The following is an 18,316-nucleotide window of genomic DNA, read 5'->3' on the forward strand; positions in this document are numbered from 1 at the left end:
TGGAAGGACGTGTCCCTATAGGCATGTGTGGAGGGAGGAACCCGGGCCCGTATGAGTCTTTGGATGGATGAGACCAGCCTGTAGGCATGTGTGGAGAGAGGAACCTGGCCCTGTATGAGTCTTTGGATGAATGGACCCAGCCCTGTGTGAAGGGATGAACCTGGCCCTGTACATGTGTGTGGAAGGACCTGGCCCCATTTGAGTCTTTGGATGGATGGACCCAGCCTGTAGGTGTGTATGGAGGGAGGAACCCAGCCCTGTATGAGTCTTTGGATGGATGGACCCAGCCATGTGTGAAGGGATGAACCTGGCCCTGTACATAAGTTTGGAAGGACCTGGCCTCGTATGAGTCTTTGGATGGATGGACCCAGCCATGTGTGTAGACGTGTGTGAAGGCATGAACCCAGCCCTGTACATGTGTGTGGAAGGACCTGACCCCGTATGAGTCTTTGGATGGATGGACCCAGCCTGTAGGTGTGTATGGAGGGAGGAACCTGGCCCCGTATGAGTCTTTGGATGGATGGACCCAGCCATGTGTGTAGACGTGTGTGAAGGCATGAACCCAGCCCTGTACATGTGTGTGGAAGGACCTGACCCCGTATGAGTCTTTGGATGGATGGACCCAGCCATGTGTGAAGGGATGAACCCAGCCCTGTACATATGTGTGGAAGGATCTGTCCCTGTATGAGTCTTTGTATGGATGAAAGCAGCCTGTAGGCATGTGTGGAGGGAGGAACCCGGCCCTGTATGAGTCTTTGGATGGATGGACCCAGCCATGGATGTAGGCGTGTGTGAAGGCATGAACCCGGCCATGTACATATATATTGAAGGACCTGGCCCCATTTGAGTCTTTGGATGGCTAGAACCAGCATGTAGGCATATGTGGTTGGAGGGGCCCAACACCGCCTGTGTCTGTGGATTGAAAGATATTATATGTAGGGGGAGGAGACCGGCATTCTTTGTTGGCTTAGATAACAATGTAGCGTGCTCCGCTCCCAAGCCCTAAGTCTGGTCACTCTTAAAGTGGAAGTAAAGTCCACATTGTAAGTTGTACCTACAGGTGAGCATATAATGTAAGGCTTCCCTGTGTGTAGTGAATATCTCCCAAACTTGCACCATTTTGGTGATACACAGCATGCAGCCGGTGATGTGACCTTCAGAGCTCCGTGCCACAGCTGAGGGCTCCCGTGTGCATGCGCAGGAGTCGCATCTTCGCACCTCTGGTCATTCATACATCCGGAGCCCACAAACCCATAAGGAAAATTGGGTAGAGATGACAGCGCTGGGGAGCTGTGACAGCACGGTGCTGGAGGGCTCTGTGTACAGGCAAGTCTGTCATCATGTACTAGAATGCGGTGCACACTAGTACAATATGACCTAAACCTGAAGGGGGCCCGTTATTAATTTTTTTGTTATTTTGGGCATTTAATACCGCTTTAAAGGCCCGGATGCTGACCGCCAGCATGAGCTCGTCTTATACCCCATAAATCACGAGTCTGGAAAGGGAAAAAAAGAAAAAGAGCTGGCTGCACTCCAGGAAAGTTCAAAGGTTGGCAGCCATTGTTCTAGACAAACAAGCAATCGGACCCCACCTGGGATCATTAGAGGTGTCATAGCAGGAGGTGTCAGGTGGGGGCTCATTGCTTGTGTGTAGGGAGCAATGAAGGTTCCAGTGTTTGTACTCCATGGAATGTTCAAATGGCTTGTTCTTCACGGGCACATGTTCCAGTTGGGTGGGCGTAGAGTCCAGTACAGGGTATCCTCACATCCGAATTGGTGATGAGAAATTACCCCCGGTTCACATCTGTGCGGGTGGTGCCGCTGCGGATCCGCACGAAAATCCGTGCAGCCACACCACCCGCACAGAGAATTGCGGACCCGCGGGCGGGTGCCATAGTTCTAATGGCACGCCGACTGCACTGGGAAACGCATTCGTACTGAGAACCTCGGCTGCGTTTTCCAAAGTAGTGCAGGAACTTCTTTCCCTGCGTGTCACGGGGTATGTGAGTCTATTCAAATGAATGGGCTCTCGTGCCCATGCAAAACGCTGCCGCATAGGTGTGAACCGGGGGGGGGGGGGGGTTAAAGTGGAACTCCAGCCAAACACAGAAAACATCCATGTAATGGTTTCACCTGCCAGATCTGTGATTTCCATCTCTGACCCCACATTTTGTGTCAGTCTACCCATCTGTACAGGCCCCATCCTGAGGCAGCCATTGCCCCTTGATGGTTCTAGGGAGACTGGGTACCTGTGCATTCTACTGTATCCCATTGGGCCCCAGAGCCAACGCTGCACCCAGACGTCAGGATTCTTTCCGTTTCTGCTCTGTAACATATCTGTGTTCCTTTATGGGCCTGACTCCACCCTGAACCATTCAGGCAAATAATTGTGGGGTAAAATTGCTAGTAGCTACTCGCACAGTGCAGTAACCTTTTAACAGCCAATTAAAATTCACTACAGCCAGGTAAGCGGAAGCCTGATTGGTTGCTGAGACACATGGGAGGGGCTGCACCAGGGGCAGAGGTCAGCTCAGGCTGTACTGCACATTACCCGTCCCTAGGGGGGGCTCTGCTACTTCAACCTCCCTCACTCTCCAGCTATTTCCCATGGAGAGAATACTGCAGCCGGTCTGGGGAGGATTTTCCGTATAGAAGCCAGATATGAATTCACTATCTACTCCACCTCTGGGCTCATATATTATACATCAGGCTGTGTGTGAAATCCTGATATCCTCATTCCCTGCACAGCAGCGTGCCAACTGAAGGGGGATGGGCAAGCTAGGAGTGCTGCATAGGAAGAATGAGCAGATGACCTCATCAGTGTGCTGCTACTCATAGGCAGGGGGCATCCCCATCCCTCAAAAGGAGGGGGGGATTGTATGGACACAACACTGGTCCATTGTGGGGTCAGCCATACCATGAACCAGTCATTACCTCCTCCGACACTTCAGCCAGAGAACACCCACGCAGGCTGCCCCGTCATCTTCCTGTACACTCAGGAGCTGGGAAGCAGCACCTATCCGACCCTCTTCATTATGTAGTAGACCGGTACAAAATCTACAGCCACCTGTACATCAGAGGTCCCACAATACATAATAAAATGATGTAAGATTATGTTTCTAGAACTTGAAATCCATCGTCCAACCACATTTGTGAATGGATGGGCCTTGTCATCTCTTCAGTTGTAGGAATTCTCCTCCTAACATGCCTGCAGTTACCGGTGCGAAAGCCATAGAAGGTGGTCTTTTCATCCTGGAGGATCCCCCAAAATCTCTTTCTGACCTACAGCTCTCGGTATGTTAGTGTGATGTAATCAGCGAGTTGTAGATGTAATAGTAAATTAAATAAAAAAAATCAAATAAAATGTGTCTCCTGAGTGTGGAACCTGGAATTGCTTTGCAGTGACAGCACTGTGGGGGAGATTTACTAAAACTGGAGCACTCAGAATATGGTGCAGCTGCGCATGGCAGCCAATCGGCTTGTTCAGTAAACCCTGGAAGCTGATTGGTTTCTATGAAGAACTGCACCATGCGGTTTTAGTAAATAACCCCCTATATGGCCTTTGGTGCTCAGAGGCAACACTAAGACAGGCGTACATAGATTGGAGGTAAACCTGAGACGTGAAATGTGAACAAGCAAGAGAAAAGAAAAAATACGCAAAAACTACCACCAATTACAAACGGATTATGAAAGTTCAATAAATTAGGGTCCATGGGGCACTTTGGGCAAACTTCATATAGTATTGCAGCAGAACTCTGTGTAATGAAAAAGAAAAGAAGCGCCTCTAAGTGCAGCAGAACCACTTTCATTAACCATTTGAATACCGGGCACTTTTCCCCCTTCCCCCCCAGGCCATTTTTCAGGTTTCAGCGCTCTCACACTTTGAATGACAATTGCGCGGTCATACAACATTGTACCCAAACTAAAATTTTATCATTTTCTTCACACAACTAGAGCTTTCTTTTGGTGGTATTTAATCACCGCCGGGGGTTTTATTTTTTGCTACCGACAATTTTGAAAAAAAAACACGTTTTTCTTTGTTTCTGTTATAAAAGTTTACAAATAAATAATTGTTCTTCATAAATTTAGGCCGAGATGTATTCTGCTACATGTCTTTGGTGAAAATAACCCAAATTAGGATGTATTATTTAGTTTGTAGGAAAGTTATAGAGTTCACAAACTATGGTATAGATCTGAATATTGATCAATCCTGAAGTACTGACAGCCAATCTAATTTCTTGAGGTCCAAGAATGTCAGAACAGTACAGATATCCCCCAAATGTCAGGACGGTACAGATATCCCCCAAATGTCAGGACGGTACAGATATCCCCCAAATGTCAGGACGGTACAGATATCCCCAAATGTCAGGACAGTACAGATATCCCCAAATGTCAGGACAGTACAGATATCCCCAAATGTCAGGACGGTACAGATATCCCCCAAATGTCAGGACAGTACAGACATCCCCCAAATGTCAGGACAGTACAGATATCCCCCAACTGTCAGGACGGTACAGATATCCCCCAACTGTCAGGACGGTACAGATATCCCCCAACTGTCAGGACGGTACAGATATCCCCCAACTGTCAGGACGGTACAGATATCCCCCAAATGTCAGGACAGGACAGATATCCCCCAATTGTCAGGACAGTACAGATATCCCCCAAATGTCAGGACAGTACAGATATCCCCCAAATGTCAGAACAGTACAGATATCCCCCAAATTACCCCTTTTTGCAGAGTAGACAGTCCGACGTACTTCATAAGAGGAATGGCGAGTTTTTTGAAGTTGTATTTTTTTTTTTTCATAATTTTTTGGAAAATGAAAAAATGCAAAAAATTATTTTCACTATTTTTTTTTTTACATACTGTCACCAGTGCAGTACAGCATCATCATATAACTGGGATGGCGGTGATCAGGGACACTGACTGGTGACAGTATGAAAAAAAAAAAAATTTTTTTTTTTATTACATTTCTTTTTCATATTTCACTATGTCCTATAGTGATCAGTATTTTTTTTTTTTTTTTTTTACACAATTTGCTTATAGCAAAGAATTACTTTGCTATAAGCAAGCATTTACCTGAATGACATCGATTCATTCAGGGTTTTTTTTTTTTTTTGTGCTTAGCTGTGATTTGGCCACAGCTAATCACATGACATGTGCATGTGATCGCTGTGACCAATCACAGCTAGACACTAGGATACTATGGATGGCATGAATGAAGCCATCCATTGTATACAACTGTCATGTGACCTGCTGTGATTGGTCACAGCAGGTCACATGGTACCGGCAATGGGGCCGATACTCAGATCTGTCATCGGCCGAGTCCGAGGTACACGGCAGGTGACAGATCGCGCCGCTGTGCGGCTCTGCAAGCGCGAAAAGTGCACATGTGTGGGAGGACGCCATTTGGTGTCCAACCCGGAAATCCAGTACATTTTTCTGTCCGCTTTTTGGCTATTGGCCGGGCGTGTATTGGTTAATTACCAAATGTAGAACAACTCACATGTATTGGTAGTAAAACAGGCTTATTTGAGGTGCGGCCTCAAGGAGGTAGAGGAACGGCTGTGTCCCGGCTTTGACAGCAGCGTCTGCACCCAGGAATAACATGGTGGCAGGAGGGAGAAGCTGGCCGGCATGTGTAACCTCCCGAAGATGGCGTCTCGAACGCACGTTGAGGCGCGAAGTCGGTGTGATGACGTCAAGGTTGACAAAGGAGCATGCTTCCACCCTTAGAGGTTAGCGCATGCTCTGAAACATGTCGCTATGCATGCTGGTCCTTGACGTCATCACGCTGACATCGCACCATTTGGTACTTAACCACCTCCTGTCCAGCCGGACGGTGGCAGTGCAGGGTCGGGTGGCAGTTTATAAACGGCCTTCCCGCACCCTGCTTGTGCGCGTTCCCTGGGAGCGCGCAGCACCACGATCCGGTGCCCGCTGGTGTCCTCTGGACACAGTGGAACACCGATCGTCGGGCAGGACCTCTGTAAGAGGTCCCGATCATGTGATCACTGATTGGCCAATCAGTGATCACATGCAGAGTAGTAAGCAAGATGTCACTTGTGACATCATTGCTTACTACGTGTGAAATATGTGAACGATCACATGGTACAGGGCTATTCACAACAGCCTTGTACCATGTGACAAGCTGTGACCAATCATAGCTCACACAGTAGTTCTCAATGACTGCAAGAATGCAGCCAGAGAGAAGGAGAAATTATTTCTTTTACATCCTTTATGGGTGTAAAAGCAATCAGTGTAAAAAAAAAAAATCTTCATCACCCCCCCACAAGTAGTACAGTGTCACCATGGTGACAGTATGTAAAAAAATAAATAATATAAAAAATGTTTTAAAAAAGTAAAAAAAAATGTTTAAAAATAATTTTTGGTTATAAACTAATTTGGGTTTCTTTTTTTTTTTTTTTTTTACTAAAAATATAACGGAATAAATTTTGGCCAAGATTTATGATGAAATATTATTTATTTGCTAAATTTTATAAGAAAAACACTTTTTTTAAAAAAAAATTTTGGACTTTTTAATTTACATAGCAAAAAAAATAAAAATCCCAGTGGTTAATAAATACCACCAAAATAAAGTTTTATCTGTCTCAAAAAAAAAGCTAAAAAATTCATATGGGTACAGTGTTGTATGACCGCGCAATTGTCATTCAAAGTGTGATAGCGTTGAAAGCTGAAAATTGACCTGGACTGGAAGGGGGTGAAAGTGTCCGGACTGGAAGGGGGGGGGGGAAAGTGTCCGGACTGGAAGGGGGGGGGAAAGTGTCCGGACTGGAAGGGGGGGGGGGAAGTGTCCGGACTGGAAGGGGGGGGGGGAAAGTGTCCGGACTGGAAGGGGGGGGGGAAGTGTCCGGACTGGAAGGGGGGGGGAAAGTGTCCGGACTGAAAGGGGGGGAAAGTGTCTGGACTGGAAGGGGATGAAAGTGTCCGGACTGGAAGTGGTTAATAAAAGTGGTTCTGCTGCACTTAGAGGCACTTCTTTTCTTTTTCATGAAATGTAAACAAAGCACATCCCTCTATAGTGTGTACTAGTCTCAGTCCAGAGCACTAAGCCCTGGTTCACACTTGTGCAACGTCAAAGCCGACTATTAGTGCAATTTCAAGTACAGCTTGCTGCCATCTGTGTGATTTCATTTAACAGATGTCAATGTAAGTGGCACAGAAATAGTGCAGGAACCTTTTTCTGAGTCGCAGCAACTTGAACGGTTCCTTTGCCACAAATTGGGTGAGACTTGTCATGTGACTTTGAACTGTCAAGTCACATGACAAGTCGTACTGATGTGAACTATGGCTTAGTGTCATTTCTGTCTGCTGCCTTGTTCCTCTGCTATCAGCATGAGTCACATCTGATGAGTTTTCCTTGGCAGTCCTCCATTCTGGTGGCTTCATTAGCTTTTTATTTTAACGTGGTGGTAAACCTCAGACATGAAATATGAGCAAAGCATTTCCCTCTATACTGTGTACTTGTCTCAGTCCAGAGCACTGAGTGTCATTTCTGTCTACTGCTTCTTTCCTCTGCTATCAGCACAAGTCACTTCTGACAAGTTTTCCTGACACCAAGAGAAAAATGGTGACGGGGGAGGGGCCTCCAGCTGAAGGACAGCCTCAGCTCTGAGCTATGAAAAGGGGGGGGAGGGGTTCCCTTTCCTCCAATCAGCTCTCAGAGTTCTCACTAATGTAACTTCAGAGTGTAAATTCTGCACTTTGGATGCAGGGGACAGACACCTGTAGATAAACAGGTACAACTTATGGAGGATTTGTTTAATCTCTGTGTATCACCAGTCACTTCCCCGGGTGCATGGAAGGGTTTACAAGCACTTTTCAGTGTACACCTGTGCATAGGGATGCATGCAAACAGCCGCTGCTTCCAACACTGACAGCCCAAACGCACACATTTGGGGCTGCGCACTTGGACGGCTGTCAAACTGGGGGCAGTTGCTTTGTCCATGCAGCCCCTGCATCCCAAATGATCATGTATAGGATTGCCTGCATGGAACACCTGTCCATCCTCCATGCTGGCTAACACGGCCCTCGCACAGGCGTGTGCTTAAATACACCCGTGCACACGTGTTCTAAGGGGTGTGTTTAGAAAAAGTCAACAGAGCTGTTTGTGCAAGTGGGGACACAACGGATTATTCGGCTATTTCCTCTGCAGGTCAAATGGTTATCTAGTCATTAAAAATACAGCAGATTGGGAAAATACTACTAGAGGCGAGGATCCAGAAGTATTTATTTCCAGGCTCTAGCGGCCATAGTGAGGTGTCATTCCGATCCACTGTCTTCTGTATGAATGAGTAACATGTGACCTGGAGAGAAAATAGCCTCATAACATCCGATCTTAACTTATTTGCACAGAAGGAATGTACAGGCAGCGCTGCAGGACAAAGAGCTCTGCAAATATTTTAAAAATACACCCCTCACTTTGCTTTTGTTCAGGGACACCGCTACATTTGCTTTGGTGTACCGTGACAACACTACAATTGATTTGGCTCACCATGACATTATATTTGATTTGGTGCTATGTGACAGCACTACAGCAGTCTTGGTGTACCGTGACAACACTGCATTTGATTTAGTGCACCGTGACAACACTACATTTGATTTAGTGCGCTGTGACAACAGTACAGCAGTTTTGGTGCACCACGACAACACTACATTTGCTTCGGTGTACCAGGACAACACTGCATTTGATTTAGTGCACCGTGACAACACTGCATTTGCTTCGGTGTTCCATGATAACACTGCATTTGATTTAGTGCGCTGTGACAACACTACAGCAGTTTTGGTGCACCACGACAACACTACATTTGCTTCGGTGTACCGTGACAACACTACATTTGATTTAGTGCACCGTGACAACACTGCATTTGCTTCGGTGTACCGTGACAACACTATTGCTTTGGCTCACCATGACAACATTATATTTGATTTGGAGTATCATGACAACACTACATTTAGCTTTGGTGTACCGTGACAACACTACACTTGCTTTGGTGCTCAGTGACAACACTACACTTGCTTTGGTGCTCAGTGACAACACTACACTTGCTTTGGTGCTCAGTGACAACACTACACTTGCTTTGGTGCTCAGTGACAACACTACACTTGCTTTGGTGCTCAGTGACAACACTACACTTGCCTTGGTGCTCAGTGACAACACTACACTTGCCTTGGTGCTCAGTGACAACACTACACTTGCTTTGGTGCTCAGTGACAACACTACACTTGCCTTGGTGTTCAGTGACAACACTACACTTGCTTTGGTGCTCAGTGACAACACTACACTTGCCTTGGTGCTCAGTGACAACACTACACTTGCCTTGGTGCTCAGTGACAACACTACACTTGCTTTGGTGCTCAGTGACAACACTACACTTGCTTTGGTGCTCAGTGACAACACTACACTTGCTTTGGTGCTCAGTGACAACACTACACTTGCTTTGGTGCTCAGTGACAACACTACACTTGCTTTGGTGCTCAGTGACAACACTACACTTGCCTTGGTGCTCAGTGACAACACTACACTTGCCTTGGTGCTCAGTGACAACACTACACTTGCCTTGGTGCTCAGTGACAACACTACACTTGCTTTGGTGCTCAGTGACAACACTACACTTGCTTTGGTGCTCAGTGACAACACTACACTTGCCTTGGTGCTCAGTGACAACACTACACTTGCTTTGGTGCTCAGTGACAACACTACACTTGCCTTGGTGCTCAGTGACAACACTACACTTGCTTTGGTGCTCAGTGACAACACTACACTTGCCTTGGTGCTCAGTGACAACACTACACTTGCCTTGGTGCTCAGTGACAACACTACACTTGCTTTGGTGCTCAGTGACAACACTACACTTGCTTTGGTGCTCAGTGACAACACTACACTTGCTTTGGTGCTCAGTGAAACTTGTTTTTAGGCTAAAATAACCCAGATTTAAACCATTGCCCCCACTGCTCTCCTACATGCTGCATAGTGTTTGCAAGAAAATGCAATGTAAATACCTTTTTTTTTTTCTTTTTTTTTTTTAAATCTTCTGAACAGTCACATGACCACAAAGCTTTGGCTGCTCTATGTAAATGAGCGGCTGGTGAGTGACAATGGCTGCAGCAATGGAGGCTGGTGGGTGACGTCACGGCTGTGTCATTCAGCTCTGTTGGCGGCTCTCACACCTATACAGAGCAGCTGCAGCTTTTCAGCCCCGCGACCACTCAGAAGTAATTCGAATTTTAAAAAATAGCAGCAGAGACGATGTTTTAAACGTGTTACTTTATCCCTTCCACTAAATACCTGCAATAAAAAAATAAAAAATGTAAAAGATTGTGACCCCCCCCCCCCCACTCCCCAACATTTTCTTTACAACAGTTTTGGGAAACTGCATCCCAGCCCATATCCAATAATAAGTAGTTTGCAACCCATCACTTTTCTGCATAAATCCCAAATGTCAGCAAAGGGGGAGTTATTTACTAAAACTGCACGGTGCAGCTCTGCGCAGTAACCAATCAGCTTCCAGGTTTTGTCAAAGTTTAAATGAAGAAGCTGATTGGCTACCATGGACAGCTGCACCAGATTGTGTGAGTGCTCCAGTTTTAGTAAATCTCCAATGTGTTAAATAAGGAGTACACAAAAATGACAAATAAAAGAAATGACTGAAGAGCCAGAGAGGAGCGACACCCCCAGCCTGAGAATACGTCATTGATGAATGCAGCCCTCCGCTTCTTCCATGAGTCCCATTACAATGTTAAAGCCCAACTCCAACCGCTCCGTATCCGCCACCCCCCTCTGCCAATCCCTCCACTGGCTTCCGATTCCCCAACGCATAAAATTCAAACTACTAACACTGACGTACAAAGCTGTTCATAACGCTGCCCCGAACTACCTCACCGACCTGATACCCAAATACCACCCAACCCGTACTCTTCGCTCCTCACAAGACCTCCTACTCTCTAGCTCCCTGGTCTCCACCTCCCATGCCCGACTCCAGGACTTCTTCAGGACTTCCCACATCCTCTGGAACTCACTATCCCAATCCATCAGACTGTCACCTACCCTCCTCACCTTTAGGCGCACCCTGAAAACCCTCCTCTTCAGGGAAGCCTACCCCAACCTCACCTAACTGCTGATCTCCTCCACTCCTCCTACCACTCCATCCCCCACAGCTATTTCCTCCCGTACCACCATCCCCTCCCTCCTAGATTGTAAGCTCCAAGGAGCAGGGCCCTCGATCCCCTCGTGTATTGTATTGTTACTGTATTGTCTCATGTTCTGTCCCCCACTATATTGTACAGCGCTGAGCAAACTGTTGGCGCTATATAAATCCTGTATAATAACAATAACTCCAGGAAAAGTATAAATCCTGCTTTGCAGAGGGGAGTGCGATGCGAATTCTGGGAACTAGACTGTGTTATGCGATCCGTTTCGGGGTGTCATTAATTTAACATTGACACCCATAACAGATCACATGGACACTGTGCAATGCAGTGCAGGAAACGAACAGGATTCACTGTGTTTCCCGCACTGCATTTGTGTGTTCCGGGGCACAAAGTGGAATTCCAGGCTACCAGCTAACTAGCCTTCAGGCTCGGTTCACACCTATGCGGGTTTCATTTGATCTGTTTCTGCATTGCCTTTTTGAAGCTTTTTTTTTTTTCTTCTATTTTTCTTGTTGCTGGGCAGATTTAAAATGCATAAAAAACGCATCACCTGCTTCTCTGTAGCATTTATATTTGAAACCTATAGAACCAAAAATGCAAGTTTTTGCATTAAAAAAAGTCCCTGACCCTTTCCAAAAAAACGCACCGGGTGAAAACATGGAGATGTCAACTTGTCCCATAGGAAATCATGTTCAATGGACTGTAGTGCGCTTCTGGAAACCGCTTAGGTGTGACCTGACCCTCTGGTAAATCTGTCCCCTCCTAACACCTATGCTAACATCTATCTATCTATATATAATATGGCAGCACAGTGGCTAAATGGTTGTGTTGACGCAATTTCCAGTTTCGGTAGTTTTGTGTGGCGACACGTCCAGTGAGTGGAGCGTACGTGACTTTGTGGCGCTCCGGAGTCATCTTTATTATCGCTGTATACCTTTGAGGGCAGCACAGTGGCTAAGTGGTTAACACTTCTGCCTGGCAGTACTCGAGTCATCAGTTCAAACCCCAGCCACGGTACCACCTGCCTGGAGTTTGCATGTTCTCCTTGTGCCTGCGTGGGTTTCCTCCGGGTACTCTAGTTTCCTCCCACACTCCAAAGACATGCTGGTAGGTGAGTTGGCTCCTGTCTAAATTGTCCTTAATATGTGTATGTATGAATGTGACCTTAGATTGTACGCCCCTTGAGGGTTAGGGACCTTAGATTGTACACTCCTTGAGGGTTAGGGACCTTAGATTGTACGCTCCTTGAGGGTTAGGGACCTTAGATTGTACGCCCCTTGAGGGTTAGGGACCTTAGATTGTACGCTCCTTGAGGGTTATGGACCTTAGATTGTACGCCCCTTGAGGGTCAGGGACTGATGTGAATGTACAACATATATGTAAAGTGCTGCGTAAATGGACGGCGATATACAAGTACCTGAAATAAATATATATATATAAATTTTCAGCTCGCTCTGGTCCAGTCATGTGATTTGTCTCATTTGTGTCGGCCCGTGGCAGCTGCAGGGGAGAGAAGAGCGTGCCAACAAAAGAAGGGCCACAGGAGCCTACAGGTGATGTCACCGCTCCAGGCTTTATTAGCCATTTTGGGGCACTCTCTCCTGCAGCCACCACTGGCTGACACAGGATCATGTGATCGGGGCAGGCTGAAAAGAGGCAAAAATATGTTACACAGATTAGTTAGCATAGGTGTTGAAGGGGGGGGGGGCAGCTTTAAAGCTGGTTAGGTGGTAGCCTGGAATTCCACTGGTATATCAGGGGCGGACTGACCATTTGGAAACTCGGGCCCGGGGTCAGTAGGGGGCCCCATGAGATGCCCCTGGTACTTTTCATAGGATTTTTTGAATTTTGGCAAGGACACAGGGGCCCCATGATCCCCTATTGCCCGGGGGCCCCGTGAGTTATCAGTCCGCCCCTGTGGTATACACATTCCCAATGTACTAACCTGATCCCACTCCCCCACCAATTAAATACACCAGGAGTGTGTACACAGGAGGTGACAGTATGAGACCAAGGTTGAGGTAGGACACTGGATCAGCAAGATGCATCATCTGCAAGGCTGAGATATATTTTATATATATATGTTTTTTTTTTTTTTTATTTTTGTTATAATTTTTTTTTTAATTTAAATTATTGCATCACACTGCCACCAAGCTGCCCCAAGTCAGTTCAATTTTTTTTTTTAATAAAAACTAAACCCAACAGAGAAACATTTGTAGAAAACACAGTCAAGTACTACATTACAAATCACTGAGTTGTTGGTGTGCTTTGTAGAATTTTCTAAGAAGTGAAAGTAGAACTAAAGTCATTTTTCCTCCATGTTGCATACAGTAATTGAGGGTTACAACCCTGTCAGATTTTTTTTTTTGCCATCTGGAGTCCCATTGAGATTTCCCTTCACTTCCTGTCCTATAGCCACAACAGGAAGTGGTCTCCAAATCTAGAATTGGTGTCCCCATTGGAATACTCCTATATTCCTGTGCTGGTGACGGCTCAAAATTTGGATTTTCTTTCACTCTCGGGAGAATGGTTTCCAGGCAAAAAAACAAAACAAAAAACACTGAAGGGAGACAGATAAAAACCTGACAGGCGTTCTAATCCCTCACCACTCTATCCGAAAAGTAGGTCTTTGCTGCAGTCGCACATTAAGACCCCATTCACAGGGGTGTACTACAGCGTATGTCCATGGGAGGGCTGACCCACATGGTGTTCCATGCATCCCTGTGCATGCAGTCCCATTCATGTCAATAGGATGCAGTGGCTGCAGAGACACAGCTGCTGCTCCCAATCTGACATTTGTGCAGCTGCGGGGCCCTGAACGCACACTGTGTTCGGGGCCGCGCACGCATACTGTCTGTGTTCAGGGCCGTGCACGATGTCTGTACACACAGTGTTCGGGGCCACGCATGCACAGTCTGTGTTCAGAGCTGTGCTCGCAGTGTTTGGGGCCACACACGCACACTGTCTGTGTTCAGGGCCGTGCACGCAGTGTTTGGGGCCACACACGCACACTGTCTGTGTTCAGGGCCGTGCATGCAGTGTTCGGGGCCACGCACGCACACTGTCTGTGTTCAGGGCCGTGCATGCAGTGTTCGGGGCCACGCACACACACTGTGTTCAGGGCCGCACACGCACGTCATATTGCAAGTAGCGACTGCATTCCAATGGACACCAATGTGACTGCCTGCACAGGGATGCATGTGGGTACACATGGCCCTCGTAGGAGTGTGCGCCGTAGTACACCCATGTGAATGAGGCCCAAGGCCCCCCCTACACCTGAGCCCCTAGGATGTAAAATTCGGGCGTACTTCCCCGCCCAGGTTCTGCGTACGGCCAACACTCGAAGTCAGCGGCTGTATGCGGGTATACGCCGGTGCTTGCATAAACAGGTGACTCTGGTCACAGCCTGTACGCAAGCACTGGGGTATACAAGGGACTATGTGACGGAAAAGTAACATGTATTTGCCAGCCTAGGAGTTGTTTTACAGCAACCGATGACTTTGATTTGATATGAGCAACTGTACGGCGCCCCCTGTGGCTCATAAGCTGGGAAATACACCTGAATTTTATACCGCATGGCCCCAGGTGCCAATGTGTACGAAGCTGAACAGTAAAGTGCTTCTAATTTTCAAATACAATCACTGTAGATGTGAACATTTCTGCATATTTTAATGTTCGAGGTCAATAAGAAATGAACTGATACATGACAGGAACTGTACACATTGGATTTGTTGCAAAAAAACAAAAAAAAACTTGACTAGATCTTTCCCGGAGCATTACCGGGTGATTTCAGCTTCCCTGAATCCCTCAAATATTGTACAAGGCTTGGGACGTGAATCCCTTGGAAAGCTGGATTTGTCTTTGTTATTTGGTTAAGAGTTGCAGTCACCTCAGAAACTTCCATGTCCTTGAGGCTTTCAAAAAATTTAGCTGTAACGTCATCCTTTGCCACAGGGAAGGCAGGTGGTGAAGCTCTTGGTGCTGTGTTTAACGGGTGGGCAAATGGGGCCCTACAGTGAGGACCAGAAGAATTTCCCAGCTGGCTGTAGGCATCAGGGGTTCTGGTAGTACCTGCTGCATTTCTTAACATTTCCTGTGAACCTGGGACTCTTGGAAAAGCAAACCCCGTTGAACCTCTCATAGATGCACGAGGAGCAAAGTGTGGATCAGCAGAACCTCTCATAGGTTCACAAGGAGGGTAAAAGGGATCAGCAGGACCTCTCATAGGTTCACGAGGAGGGAAATAAGTATCGGCAGGACCTCTCATAGGTTCACAAGGAGGGTGAAAGGGATCGGCAGGGCCTCTCATAGGTTCACGAGGTGGGAAATGAGGATCGGCAGGGCCTCTCATAGGTTCACGAGGTTGGAAATGAGGATCGGCAGGGCCTCTCATAGGTTCACGAGGTGGGAAATGAGGATCGGCAGGGCCTCTCATAGGTTCACGAGGTGGGAAATGAGGATCGGCAGGGCCTCTCATAGGTTCACGAGGTGGGAAATGAGGATCGGCAGGGCCTCTCATAGGTTCACGAGGTGGGAAATGAGGATCGGCAGGACCTCTCATAGGTTCACGAGGTGGGAAATGAGGATCGGCAGGACCTCTCATAGGTTCACGAGGTGGGAAATGAGGATCGGCAGGGCCTCTCATAGGTTCACGAGGTGGAAAATGAGGATCGGCAGGACCTCTCATAGGTTCACGAGGTGGGAAATGAGGATCGGCAGGACCTCTCATAGGTTCACGAGGTGGGAAATGAGGATCGGCAGGACCTCTCATAGGTTCACGAGGAGGGAAATGAAAATCGGCAGGACCTCTCATAGGTTCACGAGGTGGGAAATGAGGATCGGCAGGACCTCTCATACGTTCACGAGGATGGAAATGAGGATCGGCAGCACCTCTCATACGTTCACGAGGATGGAAATGAGGATCGGCAGCACCTCTCATACGTTCACGAGGATGGAAATGAGGATCGGCAGGACCTCTCATAGGTTCACGAGGATGGAAATGAGGATCGGCAGGACCTCTCATAGGTTCACGAGGATGGAAATGAGGATCGGCAGGACCTCTCATAGGTTCACGAGGAGGGAAGTGGGGATCGGCAGGACCTTTCATAGGTTCACGAGGAGAGATACGGGGACCGGCAGAACCTCTCATAGCTTCACGAGGGAAGTTAGGATCAGCAGAGTTTCTTTTAGGCTCATGAGGGTAAAGAGAATCACCAGAACTTCTCATTGTTTCCCGAGGAGGTATGTGAGCAGCTGAATTCCTCATTCGTTCCTGTGTATTTGGGGCTACAGAAAATGAGAGATCAGCATTCTTAGAGGGCTCATGTACCTTGGATACCCGAGTGGCACCAGCGCCAGCAGGATTTTCGTGTGGATAGGAGGGTCTGGAAGGGTTAACGGCAGATCTTTCTACATGTTCATTTGGAGGTGGACCTCCAATAGATTCGGCACCAGCTCTATCCAGAGGTTTGGGCAATACATGTCTTTGCTGTTCAGAAGTTTCTTGATTGTTCAGCTTTGAGGGTGAAAACTGCTCTTCCTGAACATCTTGAGTGCTGTCAAGTACAGGTTCGGAGGACGGTGTTGGATCTGCCGTAAGATTTTTACCCTCCAAACGAGCCATCATCCTTGGATTACTTTTAGCTGCAAAGTCGTGTTGCATGTTTGTTAGCGACTCACTGGACACCAGTGGATTTTTTTCTGTAGGAACTCCAGAAATCCGGAAGGAGAGCTTTTTGTTTGAACGCTTATACTCTGCTGCTAGGGGTACCAGTGGATCTCCGTTACCCAGCTGGTTTGCAGAAAGCTCCTCTGATTGGTTGCTTTCATTGGCAGTCTGATTTTCCTCCTCAGAGTGTGTTGGGTATGAAGCAGAACCTGGAGGTAAGATGGTACCCTGCTGGTTCTGAAAGTTGGTTAAAGATTCTTGATTTGTATCAAAAGAACCTACAAACTGGTTATTATTCCCATCTTGTGCATTGCCGTTGGCCTCCATCTTTTTCCTCTCTGTATCTTTTTTATGGCGAACCAAGGCTTTTCCCAGTTTTTCAGAAATTTTTATGAGGAAGTGTACATGACGAAGTTCACAAACCTGAAAGTTCTCCAAGAACTCAAAAAGTTCCTTGCTGCTGGGAAAAGCCTTTTCAATATTACAGTCCGTATCACTGTCACCACCTCCATCATCCATATTATTTTCTTTTTTCTCCTCCAGGCCATTTTCCTGTTCTCCACCAGCTGGCTGGTCCTTCTCCTGACCCCCTGAAGTTGGATGGTCAATCTCCTCCTCTCCACCAGCCGACTGGTCAATCTCCTCCGCTCCACCAGCCGACTGGTCAATCTCCTCCGCTCCACCAGCCGACTGGTCAATCTCCTCCGCTCCACCAGCCGACTGGTCAATCTCCTCCGCTCCACCAGCCGACTGATCCATCTCTTCTCCCCCTCCATCCACCGGCTGGTCCAAATCTTCTTCCCCTCCATCAACCGGCTGGTCCAAATCTTCTTCCCCTCCATCAACCGGCTGGTCCAAATCTTCTTCCCCTCCATCAACCGGCTGGTCCAAATCTTCTTCCCCTCCATCAACCGGCTGGTCTAAATCTTCTTCCCCTCCATCAACCGGCTGGTCTAAATCTTCTTCCCCTCCATCAACCGGCTGGTCCAAATCTTCTTCCCCTCCATCAACCGGCTGGTCCAAATCTTCTTCCCCTCCATCAACCGGCTGGTCCAAATCTTCTTCCCCTCCACCAACCGGCTGGTCCAAATCTTCTTCCCTTCCACCAACCGGCTGGTCCATCTCTTCTTCCCCTCCACCAACCGGCTGGTCCATCTCTTCTTCCCCTTCACCAACCTGCTGGTCTATCTCTTCTTCCCCTCCACCAACTGGCTGGTCCATCTCTTCTTCCCCTCCACCAGCCGAATAGTCCATCTCCAACCCTCCAGCAGTTAGTTGGTCCTTCTCTTGTCCTATACCAGCTGACTGGTCCTTCTCCTGTCCTCCACCAGCCAGCTGGTCCTTCTCCTGTCCTCCTGCAGTTGGCTGACCGTAGTTTGTTTTCCACATGACTTGCTTCCTCTGGCTGGCTTCATAGGCTTCCTTCAGCTGTCGGAAGGTCACCACGTGGGGTTCTTTGGCTGCCTCGGGGT

Source organism: Staurois parvus, unplaced genomic scaffold (genome assembly GCF_062004578.1).
Source record: "Staurois parvus isolate SC_StPar_1 unplaced genomic scaffold, SC_StPar_1.0 ptg001288l, whole genome shotgun sequence".
In the NCBI taxonomy this organism is placed as follows: Eukaryota; Metazoa; Chordata; class Amphibia; order Anura; family Ranidae; genus Staurois; species Staurois parvus.